This window comes from Erinaceus europaeus, chromosome 10, assembly GCF_950295315.1.
Source record: "Erinaceus europaeus chromosome 10, mEriEur2.1, whole genome shotgun sequence".
Classification (NCBI taxonomy): Eukaryota; Metazoa; Chordata; class Mammalia; order Eulipotyphla; family Erinaceidae; genus Erinaceus; species Erinaceus europaeus.
The window spans coordinates 74,853,105-74,874,715 of record NC_080171.1 but is presented as its reverse complement, the minus strand read 5'-3'; the positions used below and the strand labels follow the sequence as shown (position 1 = coordinate 74,874,715).

Genomic DNA, 21,611 nt, shown 5'->3' with positions numbered 1-21,611 from the left:
CTCCAAGCTTCCAAGTTCAACCTCCAGCACAACCATTAACCACAGCTGAGCAGGACTCTGGTTAAAAATAAAATAATACAACTTGCTTCCAAGGTTTAAAGCTGGTAGTAGCCATGGAATCCCCAACTGTATACAAGATGAACCTGGAGAGATTTGGATAGCACAGGTCAGCATAATACCTATAGCTGTCACTCTCCTTTCTATATTTCAGGGGGAAAAATCAATCACTAAGTAACAAGAGGGTCTTTTGGTTTATTATATTTATTTTTGCCCCATACATGGTGGATTTCATTGCTCTAGGCAACTTTTTCTTTACATTATTCATTTTTTAAATTAAAAAAAATAGGATAGAGACAGAGAGAAGTTGAGTGAGATGAAAGAGAGAGAGAGAGAGAAAGAAAGAGACCTGCAAAATCTTTACCGCTTGTGAAAATTGCCCCTTATAGGTGGGGGGCCAGGGGCTTGAACCTAGGTCCTTGCACACTGTAATGTGTGCGCTTAACCAGGTGTGTACTACTCACCCTCATTCATTTATTCATTCATTCATTTATTCATATAGGTAGCAAGAATAGCACTAGAGCCTACCCCGGTGTCATGTATATCTCTTGGGTAGCGCACCTAGCAGAGCACAGAGGATAGGATGAGCTGTCTTTCTAGGCTCCTGTGGCTCAAATAATAGGAATTCTCTTGAACTAACTTGAAAAAGAACAGCAGAAAGAAAATACACTGGCAGATAGGTTAGCATATAATGGAACTGAAATTATTTGAACAACAAAATCTTTAGAAGGCTCCGAAGTCCAACCCCTGGAAAGATCTGCCCCTGACTCTATGTCTGAGTCTCAGCTCTGATTTGCATCGGCCATCCATTCTAATCTAGTCCAGACACAGTGGTTCCTTCAAAGGAGGGTGTAAGTGTCTTGATAGCAAAGAAAGGAGGTTCCAATGTCAATATGATAGTTGAACCCGTCATAGTAACCTCATTCCCCTTTGTCAGTGATGGGTATGGGGTGGTTGTGTGAGTCTCCATTTGAATGTAGGAGATGATGTAAATAACAGTGGTTGGGTAGATTCTGGGAAGGAGTCTTGTTTTTTTTTATGTATTTATTTATATTTTAGATTTTCACTTATAAAAAGGAAACGCTGACAAAACCATAGGATAAGAGGGGTACAACTCCACACAAGCCCCACCTCCAGAACTCCGTATCCCATAACCCACCCCCTCCCCGATAGCTTTCCTGTTCTTTAACACTCTGGGAGTATGGACCCAGGGTCATTATGGGGTGCAGAAGGTGGAAGGTCTGGCTTCTGTAATTGCTTCCCCACTGAACATGGGCATTGACAGGTCGATCCATACTCCCAGCCTGTCTCTCTCTTTCCCTAGTGGGGCAGGGCTCTGGAGAAGCCAGGGCTCCAGGACACATTGGTGGGGTTGTCTGTCCAGGGAGGTCCAGTTGGCATCATGGAATCTAGAACCTGGTAGCTGAAAAGAGAGTTAATGTATAAAGCCAAACAAATTGTTGACTAATCATGTTTTTCTAATAGGAAGGAATAAATGATTCACCTGATTCTGTCTCCCTTTATTTTTTTGTTGTTGAGGATTTAGACATGATGCCTAGTAGTGCAGCAGCCATTTTGTGACCATGATGTGGCAGGTGAAAGATGTGTGTTAGGAATAAAAGATACAAAGGAGAAAGACTCTAGATCTCCTCGTGGTTGAGTGGCCACACTGACACCAGGCTACATACCACCTGATTTACTCTTGAGAAAAATGATGACCTGCTTCTTGAAATTGGGTGCATTGGGATAGGTGACTATAGTCAGTGGTTGCAAAAACAAAACAAAGCAAAACACTGCTAAGTCACAAACTTATTTTGTCTAAACATGGGTGCTAGGAGCCAAACATTATGAATCAGATAGTCATCACTAGGTACTTAATGAGGCAGAGGCCATGTGATGGCTTATAAAATGGTTTGATTTTCACAAGTATGTACAAAAGCTCCCCACACCTTGAACTCTCATTCCTGATGCTGGACTTCAAGAGAGAAGAAACCTTTCCCTTTGTGCCAATACACCCCTCTGCGAATACACAGAATTAACTAACCTGTCACCTCACTCAGTCACTGCACTAATTGCTATTGATCCTTTATCTGTCTCATGTTTTCTCAGGTGCAAGGAGCAGATTGGTGAAGGCAGGAGAGGCTGGCTTGCATTAAGCTGACCTTCTAAAGGGAAAACTGGAAGAGAACATGGTAGCTGGACAGAACCAGGTAAGAGGATCTTCTCTGCAAAATAGAAAATGGAACTTGGTAGAAGCACATGTGTGGGTTTGAGGCCCCTCTCCTCACTTGCAGGGAGGAAGCTTGTGAGTGGTGAAGCAAGGCTGCAGACATCTCTCTAGCTCTCTTTCTCTCTATCTCCTCCTCCTTTCTCAATTTTTCTCTATCTCTGCCAAATAAATAAAGAAAGAAAGAAAATATAAAAAGAAAATGGATGACATATCAGAATCAGCTTTTTTATTAGTGATTTAATATTGATTTATAAATTAAAATTTTTATTAGTGATTTTATATTGATTTACAAAATTATAAGATAACAGTGGTATAATTCCATACTGTTCCTACCACCAGAGTTTTGTGCCCCTACTCTTTCTGTTGAAAACTGCAGTGATTCTCCCAAGGTCACAGATATGGATTGACTATTATATCTATCATTATCTATGTATAGTGCCCATTTTTTTCTTGTGGTCCTGCCTTCTATTCCTTTATAAGCCATACCTACACTTATTATTATTATTATTGCCTCCAGGGTTATTGCTGGGGCTCAGTGGGACTACGAATCCACTGTTCCTGTAGCTAGTTTTTTAATTTTTTTTATTTATAAAAAGGAAACATTTCCATGAAGGATGATAGAGGACCTAGTGGGGGTTATATTGTTATATGGGAAACTGGGGAATGTTATGCATGTGCAAACTATTGTATTTACTATTGAATGTAAAACATTAATTCCCCAATAAAGAAACAAAAAAATAAATAAAATAAAAGGAAAAATTGACAAAACCATAGGATAAGAGAGACCTGTTTTGTTGTTCCTGATAGAGATGACCTGTAACAATTGAGAGAGGGATTTATTTGAGGTCTAGGCCCATCATATCTATTTGGGAATTTCAGGGCCTGCAGGGGGGAGATTCACAAGTGGTGAAGTAGGTCTACAGGTGTCTATCTCTCCTTCTACCTCTTACTCCTTCTCAATTTCTCTCTGTTCTATCAAATAAAATAAAGTCTAAAAATAAATAAAATAAATACATTTTTAAAGATAACTATAGTGAAACACAGCAAAGGAAAATTGAGTTCAGAAGACTTTGGCATTGGGGAAAAGAACTAAGAAAATACATTTTCCCTGATTGGAGAAGAGAGTCAAGTTTCAGATCAGGCGATAGCACACAGGTTCAACCCACATAGTACAAAGCTCAAGGGCCAGTTCAAAGATTCCAGTTCGAACCCCCGGCTGTCTACCTGAGAGGATCACTTCACAAATTTTGAAGCAGGTTTGCAAGTGTCTATCTTTCTCTCTCCCTATTTCCCCCTCCTTTCTCAACTTCTCTCTGTCCTATTGAATAAAAATGAAAAATGGGCACCAGGAGCAATGGATTCATAGTGCCAGCATTGAAACCCAGAGAAAAACCTACCGGGAAGCAAAAAAAAAAAGGGGGGGGGAATAGTCAAGGAAGGCATAGGTAGCTCACATTTAGATGGCATTTAGTTCTCTTTGTTAATAGTTGTTATTAATTATTAATAGTTTGTGACAAGATTGTAAGATTATAATGTATAGTTCTACATCACACCCACCACCAAAGTTCCATGTCCTTGTGGTGGGGCAGACACAATCACAGCCTTCTAGAAACTTCCACTACCACTTAGCACTCTCAGGGACTTATTTTCTAGCTTAACAATGGTTTTTGAAAAGAATATTTATTTAATGAGAAGGAGAGGGAGAGTGGAGAGAGAGAGAGGGAGAGAGAGAGAGAGGCCAAGACCAAAACGCTCCTCAGTTCTGGCTGATGGTGGTGCTGGGGATTGAACCTGGGACCTCAGAGCCTCAGGCAAGAAAGTCTTATTGTAGACCTGTGATGCTGTCTCCCAAACACCCAAAGTCATGGTTATTTTAAGCCACTTATACAACCTTATTTTCTTTCCCCCACCCTGCAATAATTCTTAGCTTACTGGACATTTTTGGAACACATTCCATATGCATCTTAAAATCATGTTTCCCAAATTATAATTGCTAAACTTCCATAAAAGCTCTCATTCCCATTTATAGTTTCCACCTCCATTTGTTAACAGAAAATTTGAAAGGAAAAAGTCCATCAAGTTCCCCTCCTGTTAAGAGTATGTGTTTGTTAGCAATAACTATCAATTGCCTTCTTAAACCCTAAAACAGAAGGAACCTCCCACTTACTCTATACAGCCTATATCTCCCTCAGTCCTGGAACCTCTAGGGTGGGGCTCACTTTCCTGCATGCTTCTCTCAATTCATACCAAATGATATTGCATCCGCTGATCCCAACCTAATCAATGCAATGAGTACCACCTCAGCATGCTTCTCTTCAGACTGTGTCCAGAGATGTCAGGCATGGAATGTTAATCTTCATTACTCAGGTGAGACCTTTCCTTTTATAAGATTCTCTAGTTCCATTTCAGGTGGTTCACTTCTTAACAAAGTCCCAAAACCTAGATATAGACCAGGACCCATGAGATAGGGCAGATGTACACATGTGTCCATAAATTAGGGCAAAAAAGTAAAAGTACACAGAAAGCAGAAGTACACAGTAGTCTACAGTGAGTCAGTATAAAGTTCATAATGAAATAGTGTCTACTTAGACTTAGATACCCTCCTCACCTACTTCCTCTTACAGTTCTCTCACTCACTCCAAAGTTAACCTTATCAAAGTAAGGACTGCAAAAGCTGAATAAGGGCAAGAGACTGGCATACTTTAACAATGACTCTTTAGTCACTATCAGGCCACCCCATCAGCTGGGGCCCTGAGATTCCCAACCAGACATAATGGATCTAGACCTCGAATAAACCCCTCTCTCCATTGTTACTAGTCATCTCTCTCAGGAACAAAAAAAATAAACTCCTTTGTGGGCCCCATAGAACCTTGCCCTCAACTTGGATCAATAACGGTAGAGAATGTTTCATCCTCTGAAAGGAGGCTGGACAACGTACACTATGCTACACCTGAGGAAGGTGAGTCCTGATATTGGGGCAGCTTGGAACGTTCTTACTCACTGCCAAAAAATGTGAGCTCAGATCTGCAGGGATGCAGAGGTCACATAGGCTTCTAAGCTGAATATGGGCCCCAGATCAGATCAGATCAAATCGATGGGGTTTACAGTCAACAATATTTATACACCTTTCCCTTATTTGGGAGCTATTCTCTTTCCTGATCCAGCTTTATGATCCTTTTCCCCAGACAATAACTTAGATCTACCTGCATATAAGACTTCATGCTCAGGGGAAAAAAAAATAAGAAAGAAAACCTAGTATAGCCACAGCCCCTTTGGAATATAACTAAAATATGCCTATTAGCTATCTACAAAACAGAGGACTCCCCCCCCCCCCAACTCTTCATCTGCAGTATTCCAGCCTTTAGATTCATGATTAGTCAACAACTTGTTTGGCTTTATATGTTAACTCTCTTTTCAGCCACCGGGTTCCAGATGCTAGCATGATGCTGACCAGACTTCCCTGGACAGACAACTCCACCAATGTGTCCTGCCGCTCCGATTCCCCAGAACCCCACCCCACTAGGGAAAGAGAGAGGCAGGCTGGGAGTATGGATTGACCTGTCAATCCCCATGTTCAGTGGGGAAGCAATTCCAGAAGCCAGACCTTCCATCTTCTGCATCCCACAATGACCTTGGGTCCATATTCCCAAAGGGTTAAAGAATAGGAAAGCTATCAGGGGAGGGAATGGGATACACTGTTCTGGTGGTGGGAATTGTGTGGAGTTGTTCCCCTCTTATCCTATGGTTTTGTCAGTGTTTCCTTTTTATAAATAAAATAATAATAATAATAATAAAAGTATGTGTTTGTGCTCTAAGGCTATACAAATGCTGCTATTTGCAAGTTATCAGCATCACCTAAAATAGTCCCTATATTTATTAGTAGTAGTCTGGTGCCAATTTGCTTCCTCTCTATTTCCTCGTAGAATGCTGATTTCACTTCTTTTCCTCCCTCTCTTCCTCTCTCTCTTTCTTTCACTGTCCTTTTTGTTTGTTTGTTTGTTTGTTCTTGTGTCATTGCCTGTTTGCATCACCTCTCTGCTGCCCTTTCTGTAGCACTTGGTTGCAGTGCTACAGCTGAAGTGGAAAACAGAGCCAAGTGACAAATTAGGAAATGACAACTCAGCCTTCAGTGTGTGTGTGTGTGTGTGTGTGTGTGTGTGTGTGTGTGTGTGCGCGCGCGCGCGCACACGCGCGCTATTTCTGGCCAGAGCAGATAATGGCCATAGTGGGCTGCAAGGAGACCTATTTATTGGGTAAAATTGCTAAATGTGGACCCAAAATTATGCACAAGCTTCATTTACAAACTAGTGATGAAACCAGGTGGAAAGAAGACTCTCTTGGGAACCAGTCAGAACTAAGCATTGGGATTCTCCCAGAAAACCCTGCCAACCAGCCATCTGTTACCAGGTGAACACTTTTTGACTTGAAACATTTTCATAACCAGGCTGGAGAGGCAATGTAGTGGTTCTGCAAGTGACTTTCATGCCTGAGGCTCTGAGCTCCCAGGTCCAGTCCCCAGAACCACAGTAAGCCAGAGCTAAGAAGTGCTCTGGGCTTTCTAATTACAATAATTAATTTTAGTCATAAAAATCTTCATAATCAGCCATAAGTAGTGAGAATAAAATAACAAAACCTAGGCCCAACAGGATAGTTCACCTGGGCAGCTCTGTTGCACTTTGTTATGCACACAACAAAGGTTTAAGTCCAGCTGCCAGCACACTTCAGTGCTGTGGTATCTTTCCCTCTGGCTGTCTCTGTCTTGCTAGAAATAGCCTACTCTATCACACCACTAGAGTTGTTGAGTCTTAGGTCATACCTGTTTTTAAATTAAGGAGTTTTTGTCTTTGTTGACTTACATGAGTGGATACTTGTATTTAGCAAGTCTTCTATATGCTTCTAGAAGGATAGCTTTTGGGTTATTTTAGTGCAATGAATGGCTAGAAATGGAAGTACTGTTTTAAGTTGTCTGTGCTTCAATGTATATTATTTATTTTTACCAGAGTACCATTCAGCGCTGTCTTATGGTGGAGCTGGGGAATTGAACCTGGAGCTCTGGAGCCTTAGGCATGAGAGTCTTTTTGTATCATCATTATGCAGTCTACCTAGTCATTTGAGCTTAAATTTTTCATCTGCCACAAGGAATCAAAACAAAGAGACTAATGAGACTTTTCAATGTCTTTGGCTCCAGTGTCTTGGAATAAGCCTCAAGGTCTGCTCTGTGTGTGTAAGCTGGGTAAGAGAGAAGAGTTTTCAAACAGAGGGTAGGAGAGTGAGCAAGTGTTTCATTCACCAAGGAGCTCTCTTTAATGTTTATCTAGTGTGTTTCCATTAGGTTTAATTGGCAAAGGGGTGTGAAGATTGAAGATATTCTGTTGTTGTTGTTATCGGACCACTTTATAGGGATAAAAGATGATTTATGAAACTGTTATTGCGTGTGTAAACCGTCTTAGTTCTGTGTGATAAATCTCAGCACACCACACCCTCCACCAGCTTGTCATCCCCCACCTCCATCTGCCACAGGACACTGGGTGTCCCTCCCACAGTAGAACCCTTGGCTTTGCTGCACTAGACCACAGTTAAAGTTTTATGCTGTGATTTCTCTTTCTTTTAAAAACATTTATCTATTGAATAGAAACAGAAATTGAGAGGGACAGAGAAAATAGAGTGTGTGAGAGAGAGAGCTGTTCCACTGCTCATGAAGCTTCCCTTGCAAGTGGGGATTGGGGACTTGAACCTTGGTTCTTATTCACTGTAACATGTATGTTCAATTAGGTACACCACTATCAAGCCCTCCTTCTTTTACTTTTCCTTCTCCCCCTCATCCTTTCAAAGAGATAGATAGATAGATAGATAGACAGATAGATAGCTAGATAGACAGACATAGATAGGTAGGTAGATAATAGATAGATACTATAGCACTGGAATTTCCTTCAATGCTGTGGGGGAGGGCAGTCTCATACATGGCAAAGTAGTGTATTATACAAGCGAGCTATTTCCCTGGCCCCTCTTTATTTCTTAAGTCTTACCCATGGGTGAGGTCATCCAGTATTTTTCCTTCTCTTTCTGGCTTACTTCATTTAACATGATTCTTTCAAATTCTATCTAAGTTGTAGCACAAAAAAAAAAAAAAAAAAGGATTCCAATATTATTTGATATGGATTGGGAGAGGCATGTGGGAAAATGGGCCCTATCTTAAGGTTCCAGGACTGGGAGAAATATAGGCTCCATAGTGGAGATGTGAGGTTCCTGCTGTCTTAGGGTTCAAAAAGACAATGGATAGTTAATGTTATCATCACATTATTTGGTAATTGGGTTAACTTTGAAAAGTCCTTTTGTTAGGGTTTGCTGTATAGTACCCAGTATCTTGTAAATAGCTGTGCCACTGGTTGCCTCTGATCTACTTGGTCTAGGCTTTTGAGAGAGTCTGCATATCAAATACACAGCCTATATATTAAGAAGACTCAGTCTGTGTTTTAAAAACTTCGAGTCATACACTTAATATCCACCTTCTGCAACCCACGACCCTGGGTCCATGCTCCCAGAGGGATAGAGAGTGGGAAAGCTATCAGGGGATGGGATGGGATGTGGAGATTGGGTGGTGGGAATTGTGTGGAGTTGTACCCCTTCTACCCTATGGTTTTGTTAATTTATCCTTTCTTAAATAAAAAGTAAACAAAAAACTATTTCATTTTTCTTATACTTGAGTAGTATTGCGTTTTGTATACTCATATACCACAATGCCCTTAACCTCTTAATTGTCATCAGACATCTGGGATGTTTCCAAATTTTATCACTTTGATGATCATAGGTATGTGTAGAGCTCTTCAGTTATGTCTTTGTATTTGGACAGATATCTAGGAGAGGAATTGCTGGGTCATATGGTTGGTCCATTTTCAATATTTTGAGGACTATGCAGGCTGATTTCCACAGGGGTTGGACCAATTTACATTCTCACCAACAGTGCAGGGGGTTTCTTCTTCACCATGCTCTCTCCAACACTTGTTTCTGTCCTTCTTACTGTGTGTCATTCTCACAAGGGTGATATGGTATCTCATTCTTCTCATTCATGTCTTGATTTGCATTTCTCTGATGGTCAGCAACTTTAATCTTTTTTTTACATGCCTGTTAGGCATCTGTATGTCTTCTCTGATGAAGAGGAAGAATATGTTCAGACCCTCCCTCTAATTTTTAACAGGCTTTTTTTTTTCTGTCATTGAGTTTTGTGAGCTCTTTATATATGCTGGTTATTAGCCCTTTGATGTATGGCATGTAAAAACCTCCCATTCAGTAGGGGTGCTTTTTTGTTAGTTTTGGCAATGGCTCCTTATACTGTGCAGAAGCTTTTCAGTTTCGTGTAGTCCCATTGGCTTATTTGTGTTTTTGTTTTCCTTGCTGTTGGACTCAAGTCTCTGAAGACATTTTCATTGTGCAATGTTTTGCCAATGTTTTCTTTTATGAGTAAAACAATACTTTTTTTTCCTCTATTGGGGGAGGTTAATGGTTTTAAAGCACTTTTCAACTATAGATTTACTTATTTTCCAAGACTCCATACCTGAACTTAAGTAAAAATAACTTTTTTTTGTTTTTTATAAAGTTTATTTATTGATCATATATAATGATAGGACAGAGAAAAATTGAGAGGGAAGGAGCCTAGAGAGGGGGAGAAAGAGAGATCTGCACTACTGCATTACTTCTCTTGAAGCTTTCACCCTGAAGGTGGGGAGCAGGGGCTTGAACTCGGGTCCTTGCACATGATAATGTGAGTTCAACCAGGTACACCACCACTCAGCCCCCTAAAAATAATTTTTGAACCTCTACAATTTATATTTAAAGTTAGGATTGAAGACTGTAACAGATGAAGATGCAAGAATTAGGACAATCAGGCTCCTTAACCTGAGAGCAAATCTGTTCCCCTGTCACTTTGACCATAGAAACTGACTTGGGACATTTTTCCAGTCCTGTAGGTCACAGTTAGGGACTTCCTCAGCCCTGTGGTGACTCTTTGGGGACAACCATTTCTATTGTGCCATATAGGTCTCATCTGCATGAGGCTGTTTTAGAAACTGTTTTCCTGGAACCAGCAATGGCACACGTGGGAGAGCACACATGAGGATATGGGTTCAAGACCCCCAGTCACCACGTGAGAGCTCTGGCAGGTGGGGAATCTTCCTGGGGTGTGGAGTGGTCTTGCTGTCTGTCTGTCTTTTTGTCTGTATCTACCTATGCATCTATCTGTCTGTCTGTCTATCTGTCTATCTATATATATCTATCTATGAGAAAAATAAGAGAAATGGCTTCCAGAAGAGGTGTAGTCATGCTCGCACAAACTCTAATGATAACCCTGGTGGAAATTCAGGGGGAAAAAAAAGCTTTTGTTTCCATTGTGCTAGTTAATTCTGTGAATAAGAGCCTAGCACACATTCTGGGGAGCTCCTTTTGGGCCCCACCAACCATTCCCCATGTTCAAGCTAGAGCTCATGGGTTCAGCAGCTCCACATTCAGTTAGATCAGCCTCGTCACAGAGATAAAATTTCATTATCACTTTAATGAAAATGCTCAGTTGCTCGTGGGATTATTTTTGCCTTCCCAAAATATATTAAGAGCATCAAAAGCTGGTGGCAATTTGGCAGTGAAGTGACTTCAGGGTGGGCATATGCTCATTGATAAAGAGTCACGGATCCTGTGCCAAATACCCTGGCGTTTGCTCACATGTCTCTACCTCCCGAGGCTGGATGGCTGCTTCCTCAGGTCCTCAGCCCTCCCTTCAACTTGTCCTGCTTATATTTCATCTTCTTTAATCGCTGCTTTCATCACATCACTGCTGCCATGCTCACAAGCCCTCTGGGGGAGTCTTCATTCCTCACCATATCCAATCAGGCAGTGGCCTGTTTTCCAAGCTCCTCTTAATCGGTTTCTGCTTTCCACTCTCAGTCTGATTTCCTCAGCCAGATGTTGTCTGAGCTCCTGTGGTTCAGAGATAAATGGAATTTTTTGTGCACCAAAAAGGGGGAAAAATATGAAAAACCAGCATCACTTTTCTCTGGCCCAGTTCCCTTAAACAAAAGCACACAGGAACCCTGATTACCTGCCTCTCCACACAGGGTGGATGGGGGGAGGCCATGGAGTAGAGGGGGGGATACAGTTTATATTCATACTCTCTCTTCATCTCCTGGGGAGAAGACTAGACAGGGGAAAAGGATGTTATTTACTGGTACGATTTGCAAAAACTGTGCTGTTTGGACACAACAGGTCAGAGACTAACAGCTGAGAAACAAGTGTGAAGGACAGTCAATTTCAATTCAAGAAGGGCTGATGGGCATACTGGGACAGGGTATAATTAGACAAGACACAGAGCACAGAAGGCTTCCCCCCCCCCCCCAAGATGCTGGTGGTCTGGTAAAGGGGGTTCACAAAGGTTTAACATTTGAAATTAGTTTATAGTATCTGTGAGTCTGGTTGATTTTCAACGTTGTTTATTATGTGATGTGTTCATTTCTCATTTATTTTGGCTAGAGACAGAGTGAAAGTGAAAGGGAATGGGGAAATAGGGATGGAGAGAGAGAGAGAGAGAGAGAGAGAGAGAGAGCTATAGCACTGCTTTACCACTTATGAAGCAAGTGGACACCAGGAGCTTGAACCCAGGTCCTTGTGCACCTTAATGTGTGTGCTTAACTCGATGAACCACTGCCTGGTCTTGCATGCTGCTCTTTATTGAAGCAGCTGTTACAATTCCAGGTCAGGTTTGTTTCACAGATTATTGACTAAGTATCTGCCCAATGTGGGAGCTACGCTGTTAATACTGCAGTGAGGACTCAGACCTCACCCCTTGAGTAGTCTGCCTTAGAGTTTGAGAGGAGACCAGCAAGTGGGTCATCATCATCACCATCTCCTCCTCCTCCTGCTCCTCCTCCTGTCATTATGGTTATTGCTAGGACTTGGTGCTGGCATTACAAACCCACCACTCTTGGATCCATTTTTCCTTCCTTCCTTCCTTCCTTCCTCCCTCCCTTCTTTCCTCCCTCCCTTCCTTCCTTTCTTCCTTCCTTCCATCCTTCCTTTTTTTCTCTATTTGATCAGGCAGAGAAAAATTGAGAAGGGAGGGGTGGGGTAAGCAGCATAATGGTTATGCAAAGAGACTCTCATACTTGAGGCTCCGCAGTCCCAGGTTCAATCTCCCACACCACCATAAACCAGGGCTGAGCAGTGTTCTGGTAAAAAATAAACAAATAAATAAATAATAATTTAAAAATTTTTAAAAATTGAGACGGGAGGTAGAGATAGAGAAGAGAGAGACCCCCCCCCCCCCCCCCCCCCCGCCTCTCTGAATCGTCCTTCCCCAGAGGAATAACTAGAGGGGTGGGCGGACTGTGGAATTGTACCTGTTCTTTCACAACCCTGTTAGTCACTATTAAACCACTAATAAAAAACCAGACACTGCACCTAGGCACGTTGTTTAAGCTCAGCTGTGTTGTACTTTCCCTGTAAAATGAATCAGCAGTGTTCGCTCCGGTGACTGGCTTTGGGGGCGGGTCGAGCAGCCAGGCACGCGTCGTATTGAGCACCAGAGCCATAAGCAGTGCTGGCGTCCTCTTAACGTGTTTCCTGTGTGAGAGGAGACTGGAGCAGCGTGTGCAGGAGTCTGCTCCTGGGCAGGAGTGGCTGAGGACGTCACAGTGGACACGTGGAGTCTTCTGCTGTGTCGTCTCGGGACATTGGTGTAGATGGCATGCTTTGGTCAAACAGGACAGTGCAGTGGCTTCTTTGTAAAACTTGTTTGCTTAAAGTATTTAAATAAAAATATTTAAAAACATGAAAAAAAAAGAGAAGAGAGAGACAAACCTGCTTTCCCACTTGTGAAGCTTCCCCCCTGCAGGTGGGGAGTGGTGCCTTGAACCCATGTCCTTGTGCAAATAGTGTGCATTCAACTGGATGTGCCACTGCCTTGCTCCCCTAGTATTAATGTGATTCTGAGGCCTCATGCATGTTTATGTACCATCCCTAGGACAGTTTTCTCTTTCTTTGATGAGAGAGAGTGAGAAACACTATAGCATCATTCCACCATCCATGGAACCCATTTGTGGTATTGGGCTGGCACCTAGGCCTGACATATGATAAGTTATGCACTCTACCTGATAGGATATCTCCTGCCCCTAGAGACGCATACATTTGCTTTGTCTTTCATATGAGAGAGAAAGAGAGGGGGGGGAAGAAAGAGAGAGAGAGAGAGATATGCCAGAGAACCACTCAACTCTGGCATATGGCAGTACTAGGGATTAAACCTAGGGACTCAGGGGTCTCTAGAATGCAAGTCCTGTGCTCTAACGCTGAGATATCTCAAAGACCCCAGCGGTTACTTAAACATCTTTGACACTTTGAAGGAAACAAGTGATTGTTCACATTTTTATTTCACATTTTGCTAGATAGTAAGATCAAACATTTTGTCACTTGTATATTGCTATTTTAATTTCCTTTTAGGGAATCCTTTTTTCATATCTCTTGTTTCTTTTTTTTCCTTCTGTTTTGGTGTTTTTTATTCTTCTTAATGACTTGTAGTTATTTTAACACAAAGAATATCCAAATAATTTTCTGATAATGAACTTCTCTTTTTTATTTCATTGTAACAATGTATTCTGAACTATGTCTTCTATCAGATTATTCTTGATATATATGACAAGTGTATGCTTTTTGTGTATGTTCTATCTAAGTTTTAAGTCTGCTAAGAATTCGTTTTCAGGGTCCAGGTGGTAGTGCACCTGGTTGAGTACAGATGTTATAGTGTGCAAGGACCTGGTCTCGAGCCACCGGCCCCCACATGCAGGGGAAGGCTTTGAGAGTGGTGAAGCAGTGTTGCAGGTGTCTCTCTCCCCCTTTCCACTAACCCTTTCTGGATGTCTCTAGCCAATAAATAAGATAAAAAATATATTTTTTTAAAAAAACAGGATTTGTCTTCATTTGAGTAGTTAAGTTAGAATCCTGCCTCTTTTTCTTTTTTCTAAAAACTCCAGAACAATGCTAACTAGATAATACCAGTGGTAATGGCATCCTTTTCTGTTCATTGCTAACTCCAACAATAAGATCATCTTTTTTTAAAATTATTTTTTATTTAAGAAAGGATAAATTAACAAAACCATAGGGTAGGAGGGATACAACTCCACACAATTCCCACCACCCAATCTCCATATCCCATCCCCTTCCTTGAGAGCTTTCCCATTCTCTATCCCTCTGGGAACATGGACCCAGGGTCGTTGTGGGTTGCAGAAGGTGGAAGGTCTGGCTTCTGTAATTGCTTCCCCGCTGAACATGGACATTGACTGGTCAGTCCATACTCCCAGTCTGCCTCTCTCTTTCCCTAGTAGGGTGGGTCTCTGGGGAAGCAGAGCTCCAGGACACATTGGTGGGGTCTTCAGTCCAGGGAAGCCTGGCCGGCATCCTTATGGCATCTGGAACTTGGTGGCTGAAAAGAGAGTTAACATACAAAGCCAAACAAATTGTTGAGCAATCATGGACCCAAAGCTTGGAATAGTGGAGAGGAAGTGTTAGGGGGGTATTCACTGCAAACTCTAGTGTACTTCTGCTTTCAGGTATATATTTTGCATTAATTTATGGATACGTGTGAACATATGCTCTCTCACACAGAATCTGGTCTATATCTAGGTTTTTGGACTTTTAAAACTGTTATTAGTATTCTTTTAGTTATTTTTATTCTTTGAATGCTCTTTAAAAACTCTCTAGGACACAAAGATGCCCCAGTTTTATCTTGTACTCTGCCTTCTCAAATCATTTCCCCAAGAAATCCTCATTCATCTTAACAGAGAATAATACACAGAAATCAGGGTGTGACCTCAAAGGTATGTTGAGTGTCATCCCTATGATACTTTTAGTGAAATGAGCTAGAGAATATATGTATATTAATATCTGTGTACACACACTTATTTCTGTGAATTTCTGTATTGTCTATTCACTGTAAATATATAATGATCCATTTACTCCAATCCACCTTCATAGGTTTATTCTCATTTTCTCCCTTCCCAATTCTAAGAAACTAAACTATGAATACCTTTAAGATAATTACTTATATGATCAAAACCTTATATACAATTCATTTTCCATGCTCTACCACTGCCTGTTCTCCTGTTTGTGTTCTGATACTACTCAAGTTCCACTATGACCCTCAGCCCTTCCCCACCCTCATTCTTTTGGACTGAATTGTTCTGAAAGGAACAGAGGGCTAGGATGAGAAGGAGGAGGAAGCTTGATTCATTTTAACATATTTACCCTTGAGCTTTTTTTAATGTGCTCTGCTTTTTGATTTTTCTACCCTCTTATTTAAGATTTCTAGGTAATTTATTTTGCTAACCTCAAAGAGATTTTGAGATGCTAGCTCTTTTTTTAGATATTAATTATATTCCTCTTGATTTATATGGGAGAAACATAAGGCATTATCCTGGATTTTTTTTTGCATTTTTCCTGTGCCTTTGAATTTAGAAATGATGCCAGGATGATGGCTGCATATTCAGTGATGGGAACTATTGATAATGTCTCAGAAGCCTGAGACATCACAGGAGGCTACTGTTCAGTGGTTGCATCTGGTATGACTCAAACACAATCACAGCATTATTTATAATGCCTAAATGAGTTTTTTTCACAGAAACAGAACAGAGATTCCTGGAATTTTCTAGATTAAAAAGAAAGAATAAACTCCCATTTGTTTTGGAAAGGACCAACCTTAAAAATAATTGATGAGTAAATCAACACCATTTCCACTACCTTCATTTTCTTCAGTTCCAGCCTGATCTGAAATAATTTCTTTTCTTTTCTTTTCTCTCTTTTTTAATTAATTAAATTATAAAATAAAAATATCAGTGAGACAGTAGAAAATCTGAAATAATTTTAAGGAGCCCACCAGAGAGCTAATTGAGAAGATAAATCTGGTTTTGGAAAGACTTTGTATTCTAAGCAAAGATGTAATTTGGAGAAGTGCTATGTAGACATTTATAATTTTACAAATGATAATGATGGCCAGGGACCTGAACCCCAGAGCAGGTTATAATGGTGAGAGGATACCTAGACTCTGGCTCCACGGGACTGCCTCTGTCTCCCACATGATCATGACCATGGCCTGCTCTCCCTTATGGCACAAGATATGTATTTCTCTGGGTAGTTAAATTTGGAGGCAACTGTCTTACAGGCATAGATTTCTTCCTCTAACAGACATCTGAATTGCTATCATTTCCTACAGAGAGATCAGATCATTATTTACCCTTTGGTGCCTCACCTTCTGTCATAATGCCTTTTGTCTTTTCATTATGCCACCAGGGTTATCACCGGGGCTTGGTGCCAGTGCTATGAATCTACCACTCCTGGAGGCCATTTGTTTTTCTAGTGTCCTCCTTCTCCTTCTCCTTCTCCTTCTCCTTCTCCTTCTCCTTCTCCTTCTCCTTCTCCTTCTCCTTCTCCTTCTCCTTCTCCTTCTCCTTCTCCTTCTCCTTCTCCTTCTCCTTCTCCTTCTCCTTCTCCTTCTCCTCCTCCTCCTCCTCCTCCTCCTCCTCCTCCTCCTCCTCCTCCTCTTCCTCTTCCTCTTCTTCTTTGATAGGACAGAAAAAATTGAGAGGAGAGTGGGAGATTGATAGTCACCTGCAGACTTGCTTCACTGCTTATGAATCTTTCCCCCTCCAGATGGAGAGCAGGGACTTGAAAGCAGGTCCTTGTACGTGGTAATGTGTGCGCTGCCACCTAATATGTGATCCTTCCCTCCACCATGCCTATTTAAAGATATTATTATGGATTAATTTCTACAAAATAATCTAGTTTGTTCCTGACTACTTAAGACTAGATACACACACACACACACACACACACACACACACACACACACATATACCCATAGGTGTTATTCTGTATATATTCATTTTTCTTCTCTCTACCAGGATTATCAATAGGGCTCAGTGCCTTCATGATGAATGCACCACTCCAACAAACATTCCTCTTCCTTCATTTGGCAGGACAGAGAGAAACTAAGAGAATGGGAAGATGAGAGAGAGAGAAAGAGGGAGAGGGAGAGGGAGAGGGAGAGGGAGAGGGAGAGGGAGAGGGAGAGGGAGAGAGAGAGAGAGAGAGAGTGAGAGAGAGAGAGAGAGAGAGAGAGAGACTTGCAGCACTGTTTCATCACTTATGAAACCCCACCACCACCATCACCACTTCAGGTAGGAACCAGGGGCTTAATCCTGGGTCCTTGTGCATGGTAACATGTGCACTCAACTGGGCGTGACTTCATTCTTTTCTTAACTAGGTTAGACCGAAGAGAACATTTGAGTATAATAAAAATCTGCCAAAGAAGGACCTGGTGGGGGTTGAACAGTTATGTGGAAACTGGGAAATGTTATGCATATACAAACTATTATATTTTACTGCCAACTGTAAACCATTAATCCTCAATGAAGATTTTATTTTTTATTTTTTTATAATTTTATTTATTTATTTATTTTCCCTTTTGTTTCCCTTTTTTATTGTTGTAGTTATTGTTGTTGTTGTTGATGTCATCATTGTTAGATAGAACAGAGAGAAATGAAGAAGGAAGGCGAAGACAGAGAGGGGGAGAGAAAGATAGACACCCACAGACCTCCTTCACCACCTGTGAAGCTTCTCCCTTGCAGGTGCGGAGCCAGGGGCTCGAACCAGGATTCTTATGCTGGTCCTTGCACTTCACACCACGTGCACTTAACCCGCTACACTACTCCCCTATTCCCATGAAGAGTTAAAAAAAAATCTGCCAAAAGAGACAAGAGGAAAAAGGCTGGAACATTTTGTTCACGTGGTTTGCACTTAATTTAGCATGGTGTTCTCAGTACCAGGGACCTCTGTTCTCCTGTGAATTTCATACCATAGACTCATGATGGGCTCTGGCAACCTTCAGATAGAGAGGGCAGTCCAGTTATCCAAATGAAGGTCTGGAAAGAACACATGGACTTTACCCTTTGGAAGCATAAAGTTGACAAGTCACATTTGTTTCTTAAGTGCATCAAGTAGAAATTAATTAACCCCATGACTCATTCATTCATACAACATATTTATTGAGAGCTTTCCCCATGCTGGACACTGGTCCAAAATACTGGAGTTGATTAGCAAGTAAAGACAGCCATGGTTCTCACAGGTAAATTTGACAACTGTTTTCCCAGAAACAAGTAGACTTTCTAGTTTCCCCATTTCACAAGGGTTAATGCCTTTACCTCAGACACTTCAAGATCTCTGTTCTGCACTGCAAGGTATGTAGCAAACTCTCAAGAAATGGCAATCATCAAATCTTGATCAGAATTATCAAAAGACTTGTTTTGGCAATATACTAATGGGAGTTCCATAGTACTGGAGGAGGTGTCAGTGCAATAGTGTCTCTATCTGAGAAAAATCAGCCCAGAATGGTGAAGCCCTGGTGATGGGATGAGGTAAAGAACAATATATTGAAAAGGGACTCTTAATCTACAAGGGGGATTAGCTAAGATCTGTGCTTACAAGTATGTAAGTGTGTGTGTGTGTGCGTGTGTGTGTGTGTGTCTGTGTGTGTGTGTGTGTGTAAAAGCACAGAGAAGCAGACAAGGGTCTGGTTGAGAAGTTAGATGAAGTTAGATAAAAAGTTAAACTTTTTTTTTCAAATAAAGGTCTGTACTGTGAATTTTCATGAAAATGCATTACTTTTTTTTTTTTAAGGCAGAGAGGAGAGTGAAAAAGAAACCATTACACCGAAGCTCCCTTCAATGTAGTGAGGGCCAGACTCAAACCTGGGTCACACACATGGCAAAGCAGTGCACTATCCAAGTGAGTTATTTTTCCAGCTTAAGTATGCATTAATTCTTAATTAATTAATTAATTAAGTTTTTATTAATCATAGTACTGCTCAGCCCTGACTGATGGTGTTGTTAAGGATTGAACCTGGCTGGGACTTTGGAGACTTAGGCAGGAAAACCTTTTTGCATCACTATTATGCTTTCTTCCCTTCTCATGTTACTTGTAGGGATAGGCATGGGAAATGAAATGGCAAATTACTGGTTTTCCCCCCGTAGCATTTTATAGTTTGTGCAATGCATGATTATAGTTTTTGGAGAAAGGTAACATTACAATGCTTACATTTAGCTGTGACTGCTGAATGAGAGAATTCACATTGCCCACATTGAACAGGCTGAACTGCATAGTGGACACAAGGCAGTTATCACAAGAGTCACACCATAATCCTTAAACCATCATGGATGGAATCATCACCAGATGACAGTCCAATCATTTTCCTGGTAAAAGGTCATTTTAACTGTTGACAGAAGATAAAACAGAACCAAAAGCTTGCAAAGTACACTGATTATAGTACAGTAAACCACCCCAAAGCAGCAGCTAAAAGCACTGCTAATGTTTATTGTGATCATAGTTTGACCATTTAGGTAAGGACATCTTGTTTTTGCTCTGCTTGGCAGAGATGGGGTGACTCCAATGCTGAAGGAAGCAGTCACCTGAGGGGGCACTTCCTTATATGCCTGGTGACGGGCTATGGTAGAGTTTGGAACTGATTAACCGTGATAAATAAGGGACAACTGTAACCCCCAGACTTCTCTTGTGAAATAAATTCAAACTTTTAACACTTAATCATGGTTGAAGGGCACACTTCAGAAAGTAAAAATAAATGCATAGAGTCACAAAGAATAAATGATAGGTATAGGAAATCAAATAAAACAAGGCACAGATGCTTGAAGTTGCTTAGTATAGTCAAGGACAGGTGAGCATCTTGGTGTGTAGCTGGGAACTCTCTATCTACATGTCTGTATGTGTGAGTGTATGGTGATACACACAAAAACAGCTTTTCATACTGGAGGGGGTAAGGTGGGTAATGGCAAGAATTCTGTCTTGGATCCATATCCAATTGTCCAGAGTGGTGTTTTGAAGAAATGTGTTGTGATAGATTCTGAGGATGCAACTGCCTCTGAGCTTCAGCTATGGGGAGGAGAGGGAGATATAGGTTGTTGGGGCCATATAATTTCTTTGTTTTTATACATAAATGGATAATAACTTCAATAATAGTTTAATCTTTTTAGTGGGTATATTTTCCATAGTGGTGTAGTATTCCTCCTATTAGGTTGTCTGAAAAGTCATGAAGTATTCTATGTTTTTCTTTATTTGTTAGAGACAGAGAGAAATCAAGAGGGAAGGGGAAGACACCTGCAGCACTGCTTCACTGTTTTGTAAAGCTTTCCCCTATAGTTGGGAACTGGGGGCTTAAACCCAGTTTCTTGTGCATTGTAATATGTGCTCAACCATGTGTGCCACCACCTAGGGCCATATATATTCTGCCCTTATCTTCATGATATAAAATTTTATATGGATTTTCATTCTTGGTTTTAGTAACATTAGTTTTAGGTATACAACAGTGTGACAATCGTAATATGTATTACAGAATGATTGTAGTGTCTACTTACTGTATTTTTAGTAATTTCCAAATTATAATTGACTACAGTCACCATGCTTTATATTTCACCCCCATGACTTATTTTATTACTGGAAATCTGAGCCTCACAACCTTTCTCCCTTCTAATAATCACCAATCTCTTCTCTGTATCTCAGTTCTGTCTCCAGGGGGATTGTTTCATTTTTTTATCTGTAGATTTGCTGTACCCAGAGGAGATGGATTCAGAATCTTCCTACATCTCCATCTTAGGCCACGTCTCAAGGTTAGTATGACATTTCACAGCTTCTCTTAAGTTGGCATCTACTTTTTGGTGCCTGTTTTTATATCTCATTGTGATAAGTCTGGTTGCATATTGAGGTCAATGGGGAGGGATTACTGAAATGTTGTCCCTTTGGCCAGGGTGAATTGCTTTACCCTGACATTGTAACCCTGGTGTTGGGCAGGACTCCACTAAAGCTTACTGATTCAACGCCCATGTTCAGCGAGGAAGCAATTACAGAAGCCAGACCTTCTACCTTCTGCAACCCTCAATGACCCTGGGTCCATGCTCCCAGAGGGATAGAGAATGGGAAAGCTATCGGGGGAGGGGGTGGGATATGGAGATTGGGCGGTGGGAATTGTGTGGAGTTGTACCCCTCCTAAAATAAAATAAAATAAAATAAAAAAAAAAGCTTACTGAAGTGGTGAAAATCAGATGAAATACAACCCATTGCTTTCCCTCTCCCCCGAGTACCTGACTCAGTGATCCAGTCTCAGGGATAACTGGTTAGCTGTTAACCTGATCTGTTGTACTTGTGGATTTCTGTTTACAAGCTAGTAGGCACAGGAATTATTCTCCAGAAAAAAAAAAATAGAAGTTAAGCCCTACTTTCGTTTTTACAAAGA

General features: G+C 41.1%; 1 long non-coding RNA gene and 1 other non-coding gene across 7 annotated transcripts in view; both read left to right on the top strand.

Annotated features, from left to right (window-relative positions):
- LOC132540892 (uncharacterized) overlaps nt 1–21,611 on the top strand; it is a 232,854-nt gene that overhangs the window by 162,607 nt on the left and 48,636 nt on the right. For 4 of the 6 annotated variants that reach the window (XR_009552047.1, XR_009552042.1, XR_009552044.1 and 1 more), the window contains exons 4-5: nt 2,167–2,267; nt 5,706–6,443. This is a non-coding gene — a long non-coding RNA (uncharacterized LOC132540892). Of the gene's footprint in view, nt 1–2,166; nt 2,268–5,705; nt 6,444–20,921; nt 20,989–21,611 lie in introns of those variants that run through there. The other 2 variants (XR_009552043.1, XR_009552046.1) reach the window with 2 other exon arrangements.
- On the top strand, nt 79–208 carry LOC132541117 (small nucleolar RNA SNORA44). Its single transcript, XR_009552291.1, has one exon. It is a non-coding gene; the product is annotated as a small nucleolar RNA SNORA44 (small nucleolar RNA).